Below are 22,308 nucleotides of genomic sequence, written 5' to 3'. Positions count from 1 at the left end.
CAAATTTCAGCAGACACAAGAAAATTGAAATAACCCCCTGTATCTTATCAGACCACTGTGGTTTAAAGCTGGATTTCAACAACACCAGAAACAACAGAAAGCCTACTAACCCGTGGAAACTGAACAACTCTTAGTAGAATTACTGAGATTATCACTGGGTCAAGGAAGAAATAAAGAAGGAAATGAAAGACTTTCTAGAATTCACTGAAAATGATGCACAATATACCCAAACTTATGGAACATAATCCAAGTGATGCTAAGAGGAAGGTTCATAGCACTAAGTACCTTCATTAAGAAGTTGGAGAGGTCTCATACCAGCGACATAACAGCATACCTGAAAGCTCTAGAACAAAAAGAAACAAACACACCTAAGAGGAGTAGATGGCAGGAAATAATCAAAATGAGGGCTGAAATTAAAGGAAAAAAAATAGAAACAGAGAACAATACAAATAATTATTGAAACAGAGAGTTGTTTTTTTTTGAGAAAAATCAACAAGGTAGACAAAATTTAATCCAAGCTAACTAAAAGGCAGAGAGAGAGAGATAATTAACAAAATCAGAAAGGAAAAGAGGGATGTAACAACAGACACCAAGGAAGTCCTAAGAATCATCAGGTTGCCGGGCGGTGGTGGCACACGCCTTTAATCCCAGCACTCGGGAGGCAGAGCCAGGCGGATCTCTGTGAGTTCGAGGCCAGCCTGGGCTACCAAGTGAGTTCCAGGAGAGGCGCAAAGCTACACAGAGAAACCCTGTCTCGAAAAACCAACCAACCAACCAACCAAACAAACAAACAAAAAAAGAATCATTAGGTTATACTGCAAAAACCTGTACTCCCCCAAATTGGAAAATCTAAAAGAAATGGACAATTTTCTCAATATATTCCACTTACCGAAGTTAAATCAAGATCAGATAAACAATTTAAATAAACTCCCAATGAAATAGAAGCATTCATTAAAAGTCTTCCAACCAGTCACTAGGATCCTGGGAGCCAAAGCTAGCAGGAAAATGCAGCCCTTGGCTGAAGAAGAGACCCAAGTAATATTTGAGAAGATTTCAAAATACATCAAGGAGAATCTATAGCTCCTGGTGGACAGGCCCAGCAGTACTTACTATTTCTGCCTGAACAACAATCTGAATGTACTATGTGAGTGTGATGATTCTGAAGCTGGCCACTAACATCTATGGGGATAAGCTAGTGTCACTGGGGATATGTTTTGGAAAGTTTACCAAGACCCACAAGTTCTGGTTGCACGTTACAGCTTTCAGATACCTTGCACCCTATGCCAAGTATAAAGTGTGGATAAGTTAGGAGCAGAACAGCTTTTCAGCTTTCACTGAAAGTACTTCTCAGTACCAGAGAGCAGTGGTTTATTCCATGGCAGACATTCCTTTGGGGTTGGGAGTGGCCACAAAGTCTACTCAAGACTACATACAGAAAAGTGGACCCCATGGCAATTGTGGTGTTTCATCAGGCAGACATTGGGGAAGACGTACTGCATGAAGAAACATTGATGTAGGATGGTCATCCCAAGACCTTTTTGCTGTGTGAGTGGACTTAGCTTTGTTTCCTGTGTGTGCAGAAAACATCATGTTAAATTTGGATAACACTGATACATGCAACTTGGATTCTTATTCAACAGAAATGGCTCAAAAATAGATATTCAGGTACTCTAGAGGCAAATGTAAGTGGATCACAAGTATAAGGCCTGCTGGGGCTACTTAGCAAGTTCAAAGCTAACCTAGGCTACATAGTCAGACACTGTCTCGAAACTCTAAAACAAACAAACAAACAAACAAACAACCCCCCCCCCCAACAAACAAAAAATTAGAGTGTTTCTGTTCTGTTAAAAAAATTCTCTTTTTTGTTGACTCTCTGTGTGGTTTGGGTATCAGGGTGACTGGCCGCAGAAAATGAATTTGATAATGTTTTTTTCTGTTTCTGTTTTGTAGAATAATTTGATGAATTTTGGTGTTAGCTCTTCTTTGAAAGTCTAGTGGAATTTTGCTCTAAAAGAGCCCAGAGCCAAATGGTTTTAGTGCAGAATTCTACCAGACATTCAAAGAAGATCTAAAACCAACACTTGTCACATTATTCCACAAAATAGAAATAGAAGGAACATTGCCAAATTCATTTTATGAGGCCATAGTCACTCTGATACCCAAACCACACAAAAATACAACAAAGAAAGAGAATTACAGACCAATTTCCCTCATGAACATAGATGCAAAAATACTCAATAAAATACTCGAAAACTGTATCCAAGAAACATCAAAAATATCCACCATGATCAAGTAGGCTTCATTCCAGAGATGCAGCAATGGTTCAACATATGAAAATCTGTCAATGTAATCCACCATATAAACAAACTGAAAGAAAAAAAGCCACATGATCATCTCATTAGATGGTGAAATGCCTTTGACAAAATCCAGCACCCTTCATGATAAAAGTCTTGGGGAGATCAGGGATATAAGGGACATACCTAAACATAATAAAGGCAATTTACAGCAAGCCTATATCCAAAATCAAGTTAAATGAAGAGAAACTCAAAGCAATTCTACTAAAATTAGGAACAGGTCAAAGGCTCTCCACTCTCTCCATATCTATTCAATATAATACTCGAAATTCTAGCTAGAGCAATTAAACAACAAAAGGAGATCAATAGATGCATATTGGAAAGGAAGAAATAAAGTATCGCTGTTTACAGATGATATGCTAATATGCATAAGCGATCCCAAAATTTCTTTTTCTTTTCTTTTTTTTTTTTTAATTTATTTATTATGTATACAGTGTGCTGCTTGCAGGCCAGAAGAGGGCACCAGATCTCATTATAGATGGTTGTGAGCCACCATGTGGTTGCTGAGAATTGAACTCAGGACCTTTGGAAGAGCAGCCAGTGCTCTTAACCTCTGAGCCATCTCTCCAGCCCCACCTCCCAATTCTTTACAGACCTTCAAAGAACAATATTTGACTTTATATGGAAAAACAAAAAACCTAGTATAGCTAAAACAATCCTGTACAATAAAAGAACTTCCAGAGTATCACCATCCCTGATTTCAAGCTGTACTGTAGAGCAATGCTAATAAAAACTGCATGGTATTGGCATGAAAACAGATGAGTTGATCAAAGGAATTGAATCTAAGACCTAGAAGTAAATCCACACAGCTACGGATACCTGATTTTCGACAAGGAAGCCAAAAATTATACAATGGAAAAAAGAAAACACTTCAACAAATGGTGCTGGTCAAACTGGATGTTTTCATAAAGAAGAATGAAAATGATCTATGTCTATCACCCTGTACAAAACTCAAGTCCAAGTGGATCAAAGACCTCTCAACATAAATCCAGATATGCTGAACCTGATAGAAGAGAAAGTGGGGGAAATAGCCTTGAGCACATTGGCACAGGAGACATCTTCCTGAACAGAACACCAGCAGTCCAGGCACTAAGATCGACAATTACCACCCTGGGACCTCATGAAAGGGATAGGCTTCTGTAAAGGAAAGGACACTGTCAGAGGGACAAATGACAGCCTGCAGAATGGGAAAAGATCATCAACAACTCCACATCTGACAGAGGGCTAATATCAAAAATAACTCAAGAAACTAGACATCAAAAAACCAAATAATCCAGTTAAATGATGATGTACAGATCTGAACAGAGAATCATCATCAAAAGAATCTCAAATGGCCGAGAACACTTAAAGAAATGTTCTATGTCCTTAGTCATCAGGGAAATGTAAATCAAAAAGACATTGAGATTTCAATGGCTAAGTTCACAAACAGAAGTGGCAGCTCATGTTGTTGAGTATGTAGAGCAAGGGGAACATTCCTCTACTGCTTTGTAGACGTCAGCTCTACTTCTCCATGTTTAATGAATTGTGTTTGTGTTGTTTTCAGCCTTACTGTTAGTTTGTGGAGAGCAACCTGTAGTCTTGAAAATAGTCTAGGTTGTTTGGTCATCCCCATAGGATGGACCCCTTTGGCCAGCAACTCAATTATATGTATCCAGTTCCTGGAACAGAAGGTTCATTTGGTGACATGAAACGTCCAGTGGGGCTCTGTCTCCCCAATTTGGTGATTTCATTTAGACTACCCTCATATATGTACCTATTTTAGGAAGCTTCTACTGTATTGTTTGCATACTACCCCCTCAAATGCCCCTTAATTTTAGCTGTTTCTACCATATTCCCTCTTACCTCCCACTTCCTGCTTGTTTTTCTCATTCCAGCACTCCACCATCCAAACACAGCTATCTGTTCTGTTTCCCTTTCCTAGGGAGATCTATCTGCTTGCAGCCCCATCCCCAGTCCCTTACGCTGTGCCTAACCTCTGTGGTTTTGTGGATTGTGGCTTGGTTATCATGGACTTAATAGCTAATATTCATATATAAGTGAATATATACCATATTTGTCTTTCTGGGTCTGAGTTGCCTCACTCAGGATGATTTTTTTTTCTAGTTCCATCCATTTATCTGTGAATTTTATGTTTGTTTGTTTTTTCTTTTAATGGCTGAGTCATATTCCAATGTGTAAATCTACCACATTTTGCTTATCCATTCTAATATTATGGGCATCTAGGTTGTTTCCAATTTCTAGCTTTATGAATAAAGCAGCAATGAACATGGTTGAGCAGTTGTCTCTGTGGTAGGATAAAGCCTCCTTTGGGTATATACCAAAGAGTGGTTTAGCTGGATCTGTAGGTAGATTGATTCTTGTCTTCCTGAGGAACCACCACACTAATTTCCATAGTGGCTGTACAAATTTGCACTCTCACTAGCAATGGATGAGTGTTCACTTTATTCAATATCCTTGCCAACATGAGCTGTCATTTGTTTTACTGCTCTTAGCCATTGAAATTTCAAAGTAGTTTTGATTTGCGTTTCCTTGATGACTAAGCATGCTGAACATTTCCTTAAGTGTTTCTCAGCCATTTGAGTTTCCTTTTTTGGGAATTCTCTGTTTAGATCTATATCTCATTTTTATTTGAGTTATTTGTTTTCTTTATATCTAGTTTAGTGTATGTGTTCTGTATACATTTTGGATATTAGCCCTCTATCAGATGTGTAGCTGGTAAAAATCTTTTCCTATTCTATAGGCTGCTGCTTTGTCCGAATGACGGTGTCCTTTGCAGTGCAGAAGCTTCTCAGTTTCCTGAGGTTCCATTTATTAATTGTGGATGTTCTTAGTGCCTGTGCTAACAATGTCTGTTCAGAAACTTTCCTGTGTTAATAAGTTCAAGGCTATTTTCGACTTTCTCTACTATTAGGTTCAGTGTATCTGGTTTTATGTTGAGATTTCTGATCCATTTGAGGTTGAGTTTCATGCAGGGTGATAAGTATGGATCTATTGGCACTCTTTGACATGCAGCCATCCAGTTTGACCAGCACCATTTTGTGAAAATACTGTCTTTATTCCACTTTGTATTTCTGTCGTCTTTATAAAAAAATGAGGTGTTCATAGGTATGTGGATTTATGTCTAAGTCTTCAATTTGATTCCATTGAACATCATGTCTGTTTTTGTGCCGATATTATAGCTCTGTAGTACAATTTGAGGTTGAGGATGGTGGTATCTCCATCACTTCTTTTATTATTTAGGATTGTTTTAGCTATCCTTTTGTGTGTGTGTGTATGTGTGTGTGTGTGTGTGTGTGTGTTGTGTGTGTGTGTGTAGTTTCATCTGAGGCTGAAAATTGTCCTTTCCAAGATCTGTGAAGAATTGTTTTGGAATTTTGAGGGTGATTGCACTGAATCTGTAGATTCCTTTTTGGTAGGATGGCCATTTTTACTGTGTTCATCCTACTGATCATGAGCATAGGAGATCTATCATCTGATATCTTCTTCAATTTCTTTCTTAAAGTCTTAAAGTTTTTACCATACAGGTTTTTGACTTTCATGGTTATAGTTATCACAAAATATTTTAATTATTTGAGGTTATTGTGAACGGTGTTCTTTCCTTTATTTTTTTCTGTTTTATTCATTTACTTCTTTTGTTTGTGTTTTCATAGATTTAAGGGATTTATTCATATACTATTTAAGGACTGTCTTAGAGTTCCTATTGCTGCAATGAAACACAATATCCAAAAAGCAATTTTGGGAGGAAAAGGTCTATTTAGCTTACATTTCCACACAGCACTGTTCATCATGAAGGTAGTCAGGACAAGGACTCAAACAGGGCAGGTCTGGAGACAGGAGCTGGTGCAGAGGCTGTGAAGGGGTGCTGCTTACTGGCTTGCTTCACATGGTTTGGTCAGCTTGCTTTCTTATAGAACACAGGATCATGAGCCCTGAAGTGGCATCTCCCACAATGGACTGGGTTGCCCTTCCTTCCCCACACCAATCACTAATTAAGAAAATTCCTTATAGGCTGGCCCACAGCTCGATCTTATGGAGGAATTTTTTTCAATCAAGGTTCCTCCTCCTCTCAGATGACTATAGCTTGTTTCAAGTTGACATAAATCTAGCCAGAACAAGGACTTCTATCATATTCATAAAAACTTTTTTAAGGTCTTTGTCTTGTTTCAGCCATGTTGCATTTCTTAGGGCTTACTGTGGTAGGTTGCTGGGCTCTAGTAGAGGTATACTGTTCTGGCTGTTTCTGTGCTGGTTTCTAGGCATCTGAGTGAGTTTGTGATGATTATAATTCAAGGTACTGATATCATGATAGTTTGATGAGTGTTTTGTTCCTTGGTTTCTGTTGCCTTCTCTGGTTCTTTAAGAGTGTGGTAGCTATGTGTTGTCTTGTAGGGAATGTCTTGTAGCTATGTGTTTCTGTGTAGAATGTGTTTCTGGGTATTGGGGGCTTACACTTAGGAATGGGGAAGGGCTAGGAGGAGCGGTTGAGGAGGTCCACAGGAGGGAGGGAAGCAGAGTCTTCCCCCAGGATCTGCTTAGTCTCCTGGGAATGGGGACTGAGAGTGAGGAGAGGGCACAACAGGTAGGTTGCTACAGAGCTGAGGATGAGACTGGGGGTTGGATTTGAGGAGAGGAGGGAAGGTGAAGACCTGAAGCTAGCCTACCTGCTCTACTGGCTTGCTTACTTCTCTGGCACGGTTGGCTGGCAGGTTTCCAGGGAATGCCTTCTGAAGGTAGGGGTGGGATAGTGAGATGAGTGGGGAAGAAGGTTGGAGGAGATCGTCATGTTTCCAAAGAGTTTTGGGGTGACAAGAAAACTGCTGCCTGGTTGCTTTGGAGTTCAGTGTTTCCTGATTGTCTAGGTTCTTTGCTTTTATGGCAGTCCTAGAAACCTGAGGCCTGGGAGAGCTATGACTATGATTCGCCCAAGTAAGTACAAAGGTAGATGGGATTTTAAAACTGCATACATTGAAAACATTTTATGTTTAAATTGAGTTACTGACTGGAGTCTCTTCCTTAAGAGCTTGGATAGTTCGCCACTTTTTCCTGATTTCTCAGCCATCCCTGCACTCTGCCCTGCCCACATGAAGGATGCTTGAGGGACTGTGCTCAAAAACTACTCATAGAAACATTGTCAGGAGTGGACAAAGGATCAGTGGTGGACTGATGCTCAAGTGTCTGCCAGTGCCACTACTGCTCTTTCAGGGATGTTGAAATCAGTCAGGAAACCATGCCACATCTTCTTTTCTAGCAGCCATTATTCTTTATCTTTTGTCTTATGTGTGTCACAGGCACTTTTGGCAACCATACCCCAGTTGTCCTCAAAATGTTTTGTGCAAATCAACTTGGGATTTAATTTTTCTAGTCTGTTCTCCATCTCATAGCAACCCTGCAAGGCGAAATGTTTAGGAATTGTTGAGGCTTGTTCATTATTTTAGTTTTTTTTTTCAGTTGCTCTATTTTATTTAATTTTCAGACGGGGTTTCTGTCTATATATCCCTGACTGTCCTGGAGCTCGCTGTGTAGACCAGGCTGGCCTCAAACCTCCAGAGATCCTCCTGCCTGTGCCTCGAAAGTGCTGGGATTATTTACTCTTGAATATATTTCAGGCAGGCTTTCTCTCTGCCACTCCACATCTTCTCTTGTCAAAATTATTAGCAACTTCAATCTAGGTGATTAATACTGTGAGTAGCATTGACAGCTGTTTGAAGGGTTTGTTCCTTCTGGAACTCCTGCTTTTGACCAGTGCTCGCTCTGCTATTGTCTCCCTTACCTCACGAACTGCCACTTCTCAGTTTTCTGTATTGATACCTCCTATCTTTCTCACTTCTCAGCATCTGATCATCAAAGGCCTAGGCCTTTAGCTTCTTCTTGCCTTCTTTGGACACCCATTCCTTTAGTGTCCCATCCAGTCTGATGGCAGACCTTCATCTATCCTGATGTCTCGTACATGTCTATCTCCAAGTTGGGTCCTCCCTAGAGCTCATTTATAATCCACAGGTTTGTTAAACACACCTGCTCATATTTCTAATGGACATCTCAAACTTAGTATGTCCAAATATGGGCTCTCAATTTTGTCCCCAACTCACACCATGTTCTCTTGAAATCTTTTCTACACAGCAGATTGCAAATTCATCTTCCCAGTGGCTCAGGCCAAAATTGGGGTGCTATCCTTTGATCTTCCCGTGCTGCCCACATCTCATCTTTGTTCTCTTCTGTAAATGCATTTAAATGTGACCATTTATCAGCCTGTTAGTGCCGCCAGTCTACGCCAGATCCATCATTTCTAATCCAGTTTATAGCAAAAGCTTTCTGGCTTGTCTCTTGGTTTTTGCCCTTTCTCCGTTTACTCTGTTCTTAACACTGAAGTTGTATTTAAAGCTAACTCAATCTCTCCCTTCCTCCCTCTTTTCTCTTTTCCTCTCCCTTCCCTTTTTTACCTCCCACCTTTGGCTGTCCATTTGCTTTTCATCTTAAAGAAAAGATGAAGGCTCCCTAGCTTTCCCTCAGCAGCTCTTGCCTTCCTCCCCTTGACTGCTCAGTCGCAGGTACCTTGGCTGTCACTATCCTTCAGGAATCCTTAGGACCTACACTTGAGTTGTCCTTTCACTTTCCACTTATAGGATTCAAGTCCCTACTCTGACCATCATCTTATTTACATGGTTTCCCTTCTTAGATCTCTTGACCAAAGTATACAAACATGAAATTCTTGCTATTCTCATTCATATTTTATTTTTTCATTGTATGCATCATTTCATATTTTATTATTTTAATTATCATGTCTTTATTTTCTGTCTTCTGTAAACACCATGAAGGTTGGGGTGCCAACATCTTTGTTCACTGAAATGTGGGTGGTATACATCATAGAACTTCTGATGCTTGTTGAATGAATGAATGAATGTAAATGAATATGAATGGCAAATTAAGACAGTAGGCAGAATGAGGAAGGCCATTCATTCCCAGTAAGGACCAAGAGGAAGGTAAATATGGATTGGGAGTCCTTTATTCTGTTGACAGTAGTGATGGCTGAGGAAGATGGTGAGGGTAAGGCACTTGGAGCTCAATTTGAAGTGTTAGGTTGTGATCTCTAGGAAGCTTTGAATAAGTGAATTTTCTTTCCCATGAAGCAAGAGTTCCTTTTGAGCAGGGAGATGCTCATACATTTGCAAGTTACGTGAAGATGGATTTTTTTCTTTCATCTCTAAAGTTGTTTCTGGAGAGAGGAGCACTGTTGCAGACACTTAAGAAGTTAAATGTATAGCTGTTGTTTCTACTGCTGGGTCCCATGCTCTCACCCACTCTGGTTCTTTAACCTTCTTGATTAGCCAGTGCTGTTTCTCACTACATGGCTGACTCTGGCTTCTCACAAGTGTCTTGTTCTTATGAAGCAATAAACTTTCATAAGATTGTCCTACTCAGTAAGATTTTTAGATTGCTCAATGTAAAGAGCAGCCATTTAAGGTGAAATAATTTGAGGAATGATATGTAGATGTGAGATTAATGCCACATGAAAATGTTTTATGAATGGGACTTCTGGATGTAAATCTCACCATCTTAAAAACACTTGACTTGGATGGTTTGGTTATTGGGGTGGAGGAATTCCTTTCATTCACAGGTAGCAGGATGTTTAAAGCTCCAGCACACTTCCAGGCATTAAATAATGATATGGTTTAGGAATTCTATTCTTAGACTCTTGCCTATTCTAACTGAGTCACTTCATATTTGATGAACTATTAACATGTTATTTTCTTCTTTTTTACATAGCTTAGTCACTGATAGATCAAGATAAATTAGAATTCTGAATTATGCTGCATCATTTTCTAGGATACTAGCTAAAAGTGACAGCTTTATTATTATTATTATTAATTATTGTTTTTCTCTCATATATTACATCACCTCCCTCCTCTCCTCCCAGCCCCTCCCCTTTGCCCCTTCCTCTCCCCTAGGGCCACTCCTTCTCCATTTCCCTTCAGAAAAGAGCTGGTCTCCCAGGGATATCAGTAAAACATGGCATGATAACTTTTGTTATGTATATTATAGAGGTATTAAATGAGTTGATACTTTTCTAATTGTGAAATAATGCATGCTAATTAGAAATAATTTGAAAAATAAAATGGGTAATTTTACCATCTTGTGATAGTATTTTTTGGTGGATTTTTTTGCAAGCAATAAAAGGGGTAATATTGTTTAGTATAAAGTATATTTTGTTATTATTATTGTGTAATGAACATTTAAAATATTCTTCCAAAGAAAACTTTTAACATAAAGCTGGATTTTTTTTTGTGTGTATACATGATCTCAGGTATTTTATTCTTTGGCAGGAAGACTTGTAATTTCTCACATATAATTAAGCAATAGCTGTTTTAGAGGCACTTAGCTCATGCTCTGCTCTGTATAAGGTAGAGAAACAGTGTCTTCAGGGGATGAAAGCTCTGGTATTACTTGGTAATGAAAGAAAGTTTCGTGACAGTGTGGAAATATGCTGAAATAATGAGGCTCTGCTGGATTCATTTGTCTGGGAATGTGTATACACTACAATACTTGCAGGCCTCTGTAGTGTACCTAGCAACTTGGATGTACCTGTTGTTGCAGCCATTAGTGTGTTGCATCCTTTCTCCTTGCCTCATCTAAACCATTGCCTTTCCCTCCAGTGCTGCACATTGCATTCACATTACTGCAGTGTTACCTGGAGCTCCAGGAGAAATCAGGACTTCATGAGGAAGTCTTTCCCTGAGATTGTAGACCTGGATTACAGTGGATCAAGTGGGCCCCAAGATGTTCTTTTGATGTTTATAATTTCTTTCTTTTTTTTTTGTTGTTGTTGCTCCTAGCTAGATACTTAGTTTGCATTGCTTTGTTGTTTCGCTTTGTTGTTATTTTGTGAAAGAACAGGCTTCTAATTTTAAAACATGAGGTGAAGAAATGGTAAAAAACAGAGGAATAAGATAGATCAAGTGATGGGTTAAAATGCCAAGGCTGTGATCTGTAATGTATTTCTCCCTTTGATTGTCCTCACTTGAAAGAATGCTTCTTCCTTCCTATTGTCAAGTACTACCTGCTGTCATTTGGAGGGACTAAATCGAGCAACTTGTCAAAGACCTTCTAAGCTCCCTTCATATGGTTAGCAGAAACAGAACTGGGTTTTCATTTCTTCTTTCATTCAACAGGAGTCCCTTTCATGTTTGAAAATTGAAAACGCGTGTTTTTCAGTGTGGAGCGAGGATGTGTGTGCCCTCTGGCACACCTGTTTCTAATTTCCTGACTTGAAAGCATAACCCATCAAAAGGAGCAGAAAAACAATTTCTTTCTGACACGCTGCTTCGTGGCCCTTACTGGACTGGTGGACGTGGTGGCTTAGCCTTCTTGGTTCGTCTGTACAAGGTTCTTGTTAGAGACAGAATTTCACTCAGTACAACCAGTGCCTTTTATAGTACAGGGCCATTTTTGGTATTGTTCTGTTTGTAGCAGTAGAAGATCTTTTTAGTTTCAGGAAACTTACTTAAAATAAGTTGTACTTAAAAAAATACACAGAAAAATAAAAAAAAAAAACAAAAAAATTTAAATACTAAATTTAGCCAGTGGTATATGTTGGACAGTTATATGTAAGGTAATCAGTGAGCCGATTGGCCAGGCGTAGGGCTTGGTTGAGCATGTTTGAATTCCATAGTGGTGTTTAACATAAGTCAAATATTTCCAGTATGTTACTTTAGATTTCTCTGTACTTTGTACTCCTGCCAGTTTAAATGACTGTGAGGCACAATGTGTTGACTTTGAGTTTTATAAATTGATAATTTGTTGCTGTGAAATCTGTACATGGAATAACTCATCAGTTTCTGAAGGTACCTAGTATGTCTAATGTTGGCAATCTGTTACAAGAAATTGATGTCTGGGGACACTTTAGGCTGTAGTTTTCAGATGCTTAGTGTATGGATCTTCAGGTTTGGACTTTCTGTTTCTAAATTCTTTGGGGGTATCTGTCTTTTTTGTTTGGTTTTGAGTTTGTTTTTTGAGACAGCGTTTCACTATGTAGTGCATGTTGGCCTTGAACTTATGATTCTCATGCCTCAATGTCTTAATGTTGATGTAACATGCGATGTGCCATCATAGCCTGGCTTGGAACAAATTCAAGTGTTGAAAATTTATTTTCTTATTCATTTATCTTTTTGTGGGGACATGTGCTATACCATGTGTGTGGAGGTCAGAGGACAACCTGTAGGAGCTGATTCTCGTCTACTTCATGGGTCCTGGGGAACAAAGTCTTCTTGTCAGTATTGGTGGCAAATGCTTCTAACCCATTAAGCCATCTCTGTGGCTTTATTTGTTATTATCATGTGATACACATATATGATGTATGTGTGAGTGAGTGAGTGAGTGTGTGTGTGTGTGTGTGTGTGTGTGTGTGTGTTCTGGAGTCAATTATTTCTTCCTACTAAGGGCTGTAGGGATTGAACTTGAGTTGTCAGGCATGTGATACAACATTACTAGCTGCTGAGCCATCTTACTTGTCCAAGGATAGTAATCTTAATTATATATTCTCCTAACAGTTTCTTGGTTATTATTTTTAATTTTAACATTATCTCTTCTCAAACTTAAAGATGTATGAGTCACCTGAAGGTCTTATTTAAGATACAGAATGTGGTCTAACAAGTCTGGGATGACTCATTTCCTAAGTTTTCAGATGATACCAGGACATTTCAGTGGGAAGAGTGGTTCTCCCAACTGTGCCTTTTCTACAATATCCATCATATACAACTTACCACTGAGTTCTGTTTCATTATTGTGTTTGATGGTGGTGAAAGTAAGATGTGACTGTCGGGTATTCCTGAGAGCATTAAATGACTATTTTAACAGGTTACAATTTGATCCAGAGTAGCCTAAAACTACTAAAAGAGGTTGATTTTGCTAAAGTAATAATATGGTTATATTTATCAAGTCTTGAGGAATACACCCAGCCCTGTACATTAACAAGACTCTTGTAAATGAAACCAGATAAAACAAACTGCTTGTTCTAAGAGGTCCTAAGAGATGAATTAGAAAGACATAATGATAATTCAGATGTCTTTCACATAAACCAGCTCTATGAAGGATGGCTGATAATTGAATGGAAAGATTCACTGGTGAATTGGAAAAGAATTGGGGACACGTAAATGTAAAATGTCAAGAGAGCTTGCATTTTTTCCTTTATATTGATATCTACCCTGGTTCTCATTAATGAATTATATTGTGATCCATCCTACTGTACAACAGACCATGACCGAACAATTCCTTATACTTTCAGAATTTGTTCATATCTGGTGGAGTCCATTTATTAGCATATTGTACTGATTTCCATTGATTAAAATGTCTAAAGTAAGTGCTGGCTAGTAGAAGCATACATAGTTACTTACAAAACAAAACGTATGAGCTGGCTATTGTATTAGAGATTTTAATTAGAATCCCCAGTGGTTTTTAGCTCTGTGTGTGTCTACTTTGAATTTGATATTTGGAAAGCACATTGTGCTGGGTCATAGGAGATTTGTAGCGAGCCTTGTGTTTGAATCCTAATGTAAGGAGTGGATTGGAAGAAATGTATTTACCTGTTCCAGGATATCTTCCCTCATGGAGGAAAGATATGTAGGTATGTGCTAAGTATTACTGATAGTCCTTCGACAGTTTCACATGTGTATATAATACATTGTAGTCATTTTCAGCCCCTTTACGTGACCCTTCTCCATAAACCCCTTCTTTGTTTTACGTATTTTTTACTTGTCTGATTTGTTTTATCTGCTTTGATTTTATTTTACATTTTAGGATCAGTTTCTTTGTTGTAACCTTTCTCATCAGAATTATAATCAATTTCAATCTGGAGTAAGTATAAGGAGTAAGGTGTTGGACTTTGCACAGTACAACCTTTGCAGACTTAAATCTGCCCTTGTCATTAGCTCATAGGCAGTGTTCAGCAGCTCACAGCTTCTTTCTGCTCCATTCAAGAATCTTTTCTCTTTTTATCCACTGCTAAAGTCTGCTTTAAATTTCAAGAGCCCAGAAAATAAGTAACTTCTTTTCTGCAGCTTTTTCTATTTTTTTCTTTTTCTCTCCTTTTCTGTTTCTCTCACTCCATTCCTCTCTCATTCTCTTTCCTTCTGCTCACTCCTTCTTACCATGCTCAATTCCAAAATTTATTCCCCTTAAGGTTGGTGGTGCCATAGTGTAGTATATACACAATTTATGTCCTGTTCTCTGCCTCAAGACTTAGGAGTTTCATGAGGAAGGGGTGGTGGGTTGAAAATATAGATGGTATATAGTAAATACTTGCTGACTTGTATTCAGGAATCTTTTGTGTCTTTTGCAGAACTGTCAAACATAGATAGATTCTGATTGGCAAATGAATTACTTGCTTCACATTGAAAAACCAGAGTTAGTGTCTCTGTTTGTTTCATACATTTTGATATTCATACACAGACTCTCGTTTTATTTAGAGAAGAATAGTTTAAATTTGGTTTAATTTTAGTAAAATATACTATTCTCTTCAAACTCTTCCCTTACTGATTACTTAACCCTTCTGGGTTAAGATGGTTTGGCTTATAATTTTTTGATTTTTCAGCATTTGGAAAGTGTTAACTAATTCAATAGAAACTATTCTACAAATCTTGATGTTTTGATGGTTGCCTGAGTTAGTGATGTATGGTGTGATTCTGCTGGGATCCTGGTTGTGCATCACGCTCCAGTTCCTTGTCAACAGTACACTCATGGGAGTCTACTGTTGGTGCTCCACGGCAGACTGTAGTGCTGAGCTCTGTTGCTCGGAGGGTTAGGAATGTTCATTTCTGTGCTTACCCATGTTGTCTTCATTGTACAACGAATTTATTTAGTTTAACTCCAATAAGTTGATGAACATCTGTAACACTATTCCGTGAGTTCCATGTAATAAAAATGACAACCTGGCTTCAGTGATAAAGATATAAATGATTTCATATAGGAAATAGTTTAGAGGTGGACTGGTTGCAGGTGACTGAATCTGAATCTCCTTGATGAGCACAAGTGCGTGCTTTTCCTTTCTTTGCTTGTTCTGTTGTCTTACTTTTTTGCCTCTGTCTTGGGATTATATCAGAGTTCTGCATTACTAGAAAAAAATTGGCTGTAGCTCTTTTCTTTTTTTCCCACGATGACGCTGGCTCACCTCTAATTCTCAACCTCTCTCAGCCTCTTGAATGTGGGGATTACAGGTGTGTGCCACCTTGCCCAACTGTAGGGTTTTTGTTTTTATCTATCTATCTATCTATCTATCTATCTATCTATCTATCTATCTATTCATCATTTTCATTTAAGATCGCTAACAGACTTCTTTTCATATTTTGTTGATTCCTTAATGTTCTATGTCTGTTTATGAACCAATTACTGAACAAGGGTCATGATATTACCCAAGAATAAACGAAGGGCATAGGGCTTGTTTGTAGCTTGTGTACATTATTGTGGATGAGGGAGTAGAAAGCAAAACCAAACCAGGATTTTATTAGGAAAGAACAGAGTGCAAGAGTAAATACACATAAGTACCCTACAGTTGAGACTTGCCATCATTTTGGGATCACTAATGAAGGCACTTATAGTCATCGTCTGTTAGGGAGTTATAGTTGTCAGGCATCTTTCTCAGTTCAGATAGGTTAAGTATTGGAGAAGTACCTAAAGAACTTGGAGGAGGTAGAGAAATGTGAGAAAGGAGAAAAAAAAGCTAAATTTAAGTTAAATCTTTTTAAAAATTATAAATATTATAGGCTATATATTTAGACAGTTAAAAATGTACTTTTTTTTTAAAGCTTGTTCTTAGCAAAGCCATGCCCTTTACCATTATTTTTGGCTAACAGAGAACTGGCTGTGGAAAATGGATGTTTTTGTTTTGAAAAATCAAATACAGTAGATGAAAACAATGCCACCACAAAGTTTGTTTATATCTTCATTTCACTTAATTGAATGGATGAAATGAGGTCTGGCTTTTCTCATATTGTTTATGTTCTGCTTTGCTTTTTGGTTCTGGGGCAGGGCTCCCAGTTCTGTGAGGCTTTATTTTCCACTCAAATACCATTTGCAAGATTATTTTGAAAATCAATAGAAGTATTCCTATTCGGTAAGCATTATAATTGTGCTAATATGATGTAATGTCATGTTTCAGTAACACTGTAGATATCTTTCCACTGTGTTCCCTTAGCTTCCTTCCGTCTACTACTTTTAAGACTAGAGCGGAACAAGGTATTAGCTATAACTAACCACTACTATTTTAAATGGTCATTTGAATGCCTGACTCTGTTTCATTTCTGTTAATATAAGGACATAATTAAATGTTTGATCTATATTTCACCTCTTTGTAATATAAACAGCATTGTAAATAAAGTACATGAAATCTAAGTGACTGAATTTAGTTTAGTTTTGTTTGGTTTTTGAGGTAAGATTTCACTATGTTGCCTAGACAGGTCTCAAAGTAGTGATCTCTTGCCTCAGCTACTTGAGTGCTATCAGATGTTTACGACTTGCACAATGGCCGTTTTCTTATTTCTCATGATGTGATGTTTTCATGTGGGAAGTTCCTTTGCTGTGACTGAAGTTCAGTGACAGCCTAGCTACATGTGTGATAGTTCCCTCTTATTCCCTTGTGGAACAGCCTGAAGGCTGAATTTAACTGATGTGAAGAGACACTTTATCCTGGCCTTCTTCCCATGAAGCCTCAGGGATTATTCATGTTTGATGTGACCTCTGTAGCAAGCTTGCAGGAGTTCCAGTGTGGTGGTTCAGGGTTCTTCAGAAGTAAAAAGTGAAAGCCATTGGGCCTCTGAAGAGCTTAGTCCAGAGACTGACATTGCGTTTATTAAGAGTGAACCAGAGGATCACACTAGAATATAAACACTATAGATAGCAACTTGGTTCACTGAAGGCCATCTGTGAGAACTAGCTAACATGGTTTTTGTTTGTTTGTTTGTTTTGTTTTTTTTGTAATCACTGTCCCTTTGACAATATGAAAATTTTGTTGTTTTTTTCCTAGAAATATGAATGCAAGTACAATTTCTTGGATACCTGCCCAAGTAGTCCCAAACTCTGATAGGATTCTTAGGGATTACCTGAGCTAGTCCTGGCTTAACTCTTAAATTGAGTGAATCCCAAGTTAGTGTCCTAGCATTGTTTTTTTGTTTCTATGATCAAATATCCTGATTAGAGCAACTTAGGAGAGAAAAGATTTTATCTGGCTGACAAGTTTAGGTGAGACAATTTCATCATTGTAGGAAAGTTTAAGGCAGTAACTTGAAGCAATTAATGATATCCACCACATTCAAGAGAAGAGTGGGAAGAAATGCAAACATGCTTCTAGTGCCTGGTTTGCTTTCTCTACTCTTATACTGGAGAGGACCCCAATTCCCAAAAACAGTGCCACTTACAGTAGTCTGAGACCTCCCACATCAATGAGCATGGTCAAGATAATCCCCCACAGATGTACTCACAGGCCACACTGTTACAGACAATTCCTTATAGGGACTCTCTTCTCAATCAGCTTGGCAATTAAAAGTAGTTACATAGCCAGGTATAGTGGTGCATGCCTTTAATTCTAGCACTTGGGAGGAAGAGGTAGGTGGACTTCTGTGAGTTCATGGCCAGTCTGGTCGATATAGTGAGTTCCAGGACAGCCAGGGCTTTGTCAAGAGACCCTGTCTCAACAATAAACCAAAACAAACTAATTACCATAGTTGGTGACTTGACAAATTTTTTAATGCAGCTATATAAAATTCTATTATATGTTCTAACCCTTAAAATACCTTAATATAATTTCCCTGCTTTTTATTTTGTTGTTACTGTTCTTCATAATTTGTTTTTCTAATAGCAATAAATTTTCTTTTTTATGTCCTTTTCCTCCTTTATGTATGTGTGTGTACATATCTGTACTAATTCATGTGTGTGTGTGTAAATGTGCATGTGTGTGTGGAGGCTAGAGATAGCCATTGAGTGTCTTCACGCTCTATCTCATTTTTAAATTTATATTTTTTCATTTTTCATAATTGTGTACTTGCCATTGAAATATGATCATATCTACTGCTAGTCCTTTCTTCATCCAACACCCACTATATTCCCCCACACAGTCTCCTCGGTTCTTCCTTCCCAACTTCATGTCTTTTGTTTTGTTTTGTTTGAGGCAGAATCTCCTGGCTGGCCTGGAACTTGCTAGCAAGACCAGGCTGATCTTGCCCTCACAGAGATCCACCTGTCTCTGCCTCCTGAGTGCTGGGATTAAAGGGAGTTGCCACCAGGGCATGATTTTTCTTGAGATAATGTTTTTATGTAGTCCTGGCTAGCCTGGGACTCGCTTTGATTCTTAGAGCTGGCTGCCTCAAAGTTTGAGAAATATCCTTGTTTCTGCCTTGCAAGTACTGGGAGTAAAGGCCCCTGCTTCCTCCCGCCTCCCCACTAAGTACAATTAGTGCTGCTCATAATGTACATGACTGTGGGACCATCCACCTTAGGTTTTTTTTGTTTGTTTGTTTGTTTGTTTTGTTTTGATTTTAAAGCACAGTTTCTCACTGGACCAGGAACTCACCAATTTGTCTAGACTGGATGTCAGGCAAGCTCTAAAGATTTTCCTGTGTTTGCCTCCTCAGTAATGGGGTTCTAGACATATTCTTCCATTCGAGGGTTTTTAACATGTGAGCTAGGGATCAGAATTCAGATCCTCTTAATGCCAGGTCCTACCTGAACACTCTTGAATGGTAGAGTAAGGATTAAGAAATAATAGATACGAACTCGATGTCTCCTGCCTGCAGAATCCCTCCTCTCTCTCATTGAGTGGATTCCTAGAGCTCAGCTTGGTGCCTGGCCGTGGATCTCTGCATCTGCCTCCAGTCACTGGACAAAGGCTCTGTGATGACAGGTTATTTGCTAGACTGGTCACCAGAGTAGAACAGTCCAGGCACCCTCTGGACCACTGCCAGCAGTCCAAGGTGGGGTTATCCTTGTGGATTCCTGAGAGCCTCCCCAGCACCCTGCCTCTTCCTATTTCCATGATGTCCTCATCTATCATGGTATCTCCCTCCCTGCCCTCCCACTCTGTCCCTGTTCCAGCTTGACCCTCCCATTTCCCTATGTTCTCATCCCCCAATCCTCGCCCTCTGCCACCCCCCACCCCCCACAGTCCGCTCATGTAGATCTCATCCACTTCTCCTTTGCTGGGTCATCCATGTGGCCCTCCTAGGTCTTTCCCTGTTAGCTAGCCTCTCTGGAGCTGTGGGTTGCAGTCTGGCTAAGGCGGGGGACATCGAGATCATGATGGGAAGACATGTAGAGATGACTGGCCACACTAGTGGAAGCCCATGAACTGCAGACTAGTGGCTATGGAGCTCCCATGGGACTGGACTAGGCCCTCTGAATACGGAAGACAGTTGTTTAGCTCGAACTGTTTGGGGGGCACCCAGGCAGGGGGATCAGGATCCATCCCTGGTGCATGAGCAGGCTTTTGGGAATCCGATGCCTGTGTTGTGACCCCTTGTGCAGCCTTGGTGCAGTGGGAAGGGGCTTGAACCTGCCCAGGCTCAGTGTGCTGGACTCAGCTGACTCCCCATGGGAGACCTTGATTTGGGGGAATGTGGGGTGGCTTGGGAGAGAGGGCTGGGGGGTGGGAGGAGGGAGGAGGTGGGATCTGTGGGTGGTATGTAGAGTGAGTAGAAAATTTCTTAATAAAGAAAAATGAAAAAAAAAAGAAATAATAGATATGAAAAGTAGAGACGTAGACATAAAAGAAAAAGATAGACACAGAATAGGTCTGGGAGGGCTCTGAATAAATACTACAGTTGCCCCAAGTTTATTCCTCATGGGCTTTTTATATACCAGCAAGGGGAGAGGCAAAAGACCTCCTCATCTCAAGGACATCATGGTTCAAGGTACAAAGAACAGACAAGTATAAACACTTCCTTAATTCTCAGAACATCTAGTAGCCACGCCGTAAGGCAAAGAATCCTATAATTAGGCCTTGAAGTATAAGACACCTGGTAACCACACCTTTGGCCAAAACATCCTATTATGCAGCCTTGAGGGGCATAACAAGCTTGGACTTTCTGACCTTGAGTCAAGCTGGAATAAGGGCATACTGTGGAGTCTCTTTGGGCTCCCACACTCTTCTTGGGTAATGAGCACGCACGCGCGCACACACACACACACACACACACACACACACACACATCTTTTTTCCTAAAGCATGGAAATGTGCCCTTTAAGTCAAAAGGCCCTTGGTGTTTTTAAGGGTTTTGGGTAACTGTCAACTAATTTTTTCTTTCTACTAGAAGTTTAACATTATTTTGAGGGTCAAGGGGGCTTTGGAATTGACCACTCTTTTCTTCTTGAATATTAATTGTGCACATAATTGTACTATGTAATGACATTTTTGTCAGTTATAGCCATGTATGTAGTGGTTGTCCTCTGAGGTTATATTGATTAGTCATGTCATAGACATGTTGGTTGATATGCCTATTCTCTGTGATTGCAGAAAAACAATAGGCCAAAGAAACATTTTTGACTATTTAAAAAAATGCACTGGTAGATTCATATAAAAACATCTAAATTATATATGTAAGTTGTGAAGCATAAAAAAATCAGATAGCTTCCAAATGCCATCAGCTTAACATGGACGTTTTAATATTATTTTTCCAGCTTTATTAAGGTATAATTCACAGAAGTTGTCTATACTTTAGGTACATAGTGTGATGGTTTGTTACACATATACACTGAGATGATTAGCATATGCATCATATGGCTAACTTTTTGTAGTGAGAATAATATTAAGAACTACCATTTTAGCAAAAATCAGATATATAATACATTATTAGTAATGGCCATTAATAATCATGGTGTACAGTGGGTCTTATTTTTATCATGTTTCATCTTCTTTTCTTTAGCAGTACCGAGGATTGAACCCTGAACCTCACACCTGCTTACCAAGTACTCTACCACAGAGCTATGTTCCCAGCCCTTTATTCATATTTTATCACATATTTATATTATTTGATAAAAGAGTTCCCAGTTTTCTGTTTTAGTCCTGCTAAACTCTCTTCTCTTCTTGTGAGCCTGGTTTGCTTAGGGCTACACAGGTAACTGAGCTCTTGCGTTATTTCTTTCTTGTGTCTGGTTACCTTACTTATTATAATATCCTTCTAGTTCATCTGTATTGTCATACATGGTTGAGTTTCCTTGTTTTTTTTTTTTTTTTGTTCTTGTATTTTTTTGGAGACAAGGTTTCTCTGTATAGTTTTGGTGCCTATCCTGGATCTCGCTCTGTAGACCAGGCTGATCTTGAACTCACAGAGATCTGCCTGACTCTGTCTCACAAGTGCTGGGATTAAAGGCGTGTGCCACCACCGCCCCAGCTGGTTTCTTTATTTTTAAAGTTTAATAATATTCCACTTTGTGTATTATAGACAAAGTTTTCCTATCCTGACTGCCTGGTTCCAAATAAACACATAGAGGCTCATGTTAATTACAAATGCTCGTTCAATAGCTCAGGCTTACTACTAACTAGTTCTTACATTTAAATTAACCCATTTCTATTAATTTATGTATTGTCATGTGGCTCCAGGCTTTACCTCTCCTCTAGCATGTCCTGCTTCCTGAGCAGCTGGCTCCAGTCTCCCTGACTCCATCCTTCTTTCCCTCAGTGTTTTCAGTTTGGCTTTCTCGCCTAGCCTTATTCTGCCTTGCTATATGCCAATATGCCAACCAGCTTTTTTTTTTTATTAACCAATGAGAGTAATACATAGTCACAGAGTACAGATGGATTATTCTACAGCAGTATATATAATGATGATATTTTAAGTACCCTTTCATTTATTGATACTTAGGATATTTCCATATCATGATTATTTTGAGTAATGCTACAATGGACATAAATATGTAGATATCAAGCTTTGTTTAGATACCAAAAGTATATTGAATCATGTGGTAGTTTGGTTTTTTAAAT

General features: G+C 39.0%; 1 protein-coding gene and 1 pseudogene across 4 annotated transcripts in view; both read left to right on the top strand.

Annotated features, from left to right (window-relative positions):
- Tasp1 (taspase 1) overlaps positions 1-22,308 on the top strand; it is a 262,299-nt gene that overhangs the window by 121,871 nt on the left and 118,120 nt on the right. The gene's annotated exons all lie outside the window — the stretch shown is intronic.
- On the top strand, positions 1,006-1,517 carry LOC131910008 (60S ribosome subunit biogenesis protein NIP7 homolog; annotated as a pseudogene).

The sequence above is a fragment of the Peromyscus eremicus genome, chromosome 4 (genome assembly GCF_949786415.1).
Source record: "Peromyscus eremicus chromosome 4, PerEre_H2_v1, whole genome shotgun sequence".
Lineage (NCBI taxonomy): Eukaryota > Metazoa > Chordata > Mammalia > Rodentia > Cricetidae > Peromyscus > Peromyscus eremicus.
The sequence above is the reverse complement of the archived record's forward strand: the minus strand, read 5'-3'. Positions and strand labels throughout refer to the sequence as shown.